Consider the following 2,535-nt stretch of genomic DNA (forward strand, 5'->3'; position numbering starts at 1 on the left):
TGTTTTAAATGTCCCCATTGTTCCCCATTGTTCTTTGTAGAGTTAAAGGCTAGCCCATATTTATGTAAATGGCCGCCAGTCTACCAGTCGGCCATCTTTGATCAGATCGCAAAATAAAGTGAGGGGCACGAGTTTGCCATTATGTACTGTGCTTTGGCCAAGTTTGAACAAATTCAGACTATGTATGTCTGAAAAATGGTTGGGGACACATTTAAGTGACAAAATGGCTGCCAGTCGGCCATCTTTGATGTGAAAAAAAAACGAGGTGTAGATGTAAGCGATCATTCATTATCGGTATGCTAAGTTTGAACAACATCAGTAAATGCATGTCCAAGAAATGGTTGATGTCGTGTTCAACATCGGGGTTTCTCAAACTAAAATATCTACCAGTTGGCCATCTTTGATCAGATTGCAAAAGAAAGTTTGGCACAGCTGTATGCCATTGCGTTTCATGCTTTTGCCAAGTTTGAACAAATTCGGACCATGCATGTTGGAGAAATGTTTGGGGACACGTTTAAGTTACAAAATGGCTGCCAGTCGGCCATCTTTGATGTGAAAAAAATGAGGTGGAGATGTAAGCGATCATTCATTATCTGGGTGCTAACCTTGAACAACATCGGTAAATGCATGTCCAAGAAATGGTTGATGACGTGTTCAACATGGGGGTTTCTCAAACTAAAATATCTACCAGTCAGCCATCTTTGATCAGATTGCAAAAGAAAGTTAGGCACAACTGTATGCCATTGCGTACTATGCTTTTGCCAAGTTTGAACAAATTTGGACCATGCATGTTGGAGAAATGTTTGGGGACACGTTTAAGTAACAAAATGGCCACCAGTCGGCCATCTTGCATCTGATTTTGAGGAAAAAATGACGTGCATATGTAAGCCATCATTCTTTATCTGTGTGCCGAGTTTCAACAACATCGGTAAATGTATGTCCGAGAAATGGTTGAGGACGTGTTCAACATCGGTTTTTGTTTTTGTTTTTTTGTTTTTACAAATAAATTGCCTCCAGTCGGCCATGTTGCGTCTGATGTCGAATAAAAAAACGATGTGCTTATGTACACCATCATGTGTTGTCTTTGTGCCAAGTATAAATAAAATCGATCCAGACATGTCTGAGATATGGTTGCGGACGCACACGCACACACGTTCACGAAAATCGAGACCAAATCCATATAAGCCCCCATTTCGGACTAAGTCCAACAGGGGCTAATACTACAAAGGCCATGCTTGTGGGTGATCTAGATGCTTTGAAATTAGAACAGATCAAGACGTAGCAACAGAACAAAAGGAACAGTAAAAAGAAAGGGGGAAAATACACCAACAGTTGATGGACAAAATAGAGGGAGATTTGGAGAAATAATGTGTGTAGGGAAGAATGAGGTGTCAGGGTATGGGTGGACAGGGTGGATATGGAAGTGCCACAAGGCAGTGTTGGCAAACTCTCAGGAAGAAAAACTGGAAATTTTGAAGGAGGGTAAAAATAAGATGATTGTTTTGGATTGGGAATAATCTGAGATGGTGGTGAACAGTTGACTTGAAGACCTGAAGGGAAGAATGAGATTGAAGAGAATGGAAGTTGGTTCCACACACAGGAAAAAAAGAGGAACAAATGAGTGGATGTGAGCAATGATCCTGGATTGAGGTTGTTTCACCAGAAGAGGGTTGATGTGGATGGTGCACCGTGTGAGGCCTGCAGAAATCTGGTGAGGGGTGGGGGATGAAGCACGGAAAGAGCAGAGGGTGAAAGACCAGAAAGGAGGTGGTAGAAGACCAAGAGACCACTGATCTATCTGCGATGGTGATGTGATATGCCCATAAACTCAGCTTCATCGCAGGAGATTCCAATCATCTTGAATGCCTTGGTTTCCATGGTGTCCAGCTGAGTAAGATGTGAGGCAGGGGTGCCAACCCAGAGGGGAGAACAGTACTCCATCAAGCTGCAGATGAAGGTCTTTTTGGTGGATGGAAGTTCATGTGTACCAAGGAAGGATTTTGTATGATGGATGATGCCCAGTTGGAGGCTGGCTTTAGAGGCAAACTTTGAAATAGTTTCCCCAAAAAGATCATGACTGATTGTGAGACCCAAGTGCTGCAGTGGCTGAACGTCTTCAAGAGGATTTTAAAGAAAGTAGAAAGGAGGGTCTGCCAGATAGTTAGAATGTGAGATTTGTCAGAATTGAGACACATTCCAAGTATTTGACCAGTTTGTGATTATATCAAGGTTTGAAGAGAGGGAAGAGGCTGCAGTTTTCCTGTCTGAAGGATGAGGAATGTCATGGTCGAGGGTGGAGTCATCAGCAAATAGATAAAGGGGATTTTCCAGATGGTGAGAGAGATCATTGATGAAGATCAGAGCCCAGAATACTGCCTTGAGGAACTCCAACCACGACAGGGAGAGGAGATGGAAAGATTCCATTGAGTTCCACACGTTGGCTACAAGAGTAGACGAAGTCAGCATGCCATGTGTGGAGTTGTCCTTGGATGCCATAGGCAGAGAATTTGGAGAGCAAGGTAATGTCCCAAACTG

This window comes from Eptatretus burgeri, chromosome 2, assembly GCF_056783735.1.
Source record: "Eptatretus burgeri isolate ZD-2024b chromosome 2, Ebu_testis_v1, whole genome shotgun sequence".
In the NCBI taxonomy this organism is placed as follows: domain Eukaryota; kingdom Metazoa; phylum Chordata; class Myxini; order Myxiniformes; family Myxinidae; genus Eptatretus; species Eptatretus burgeri.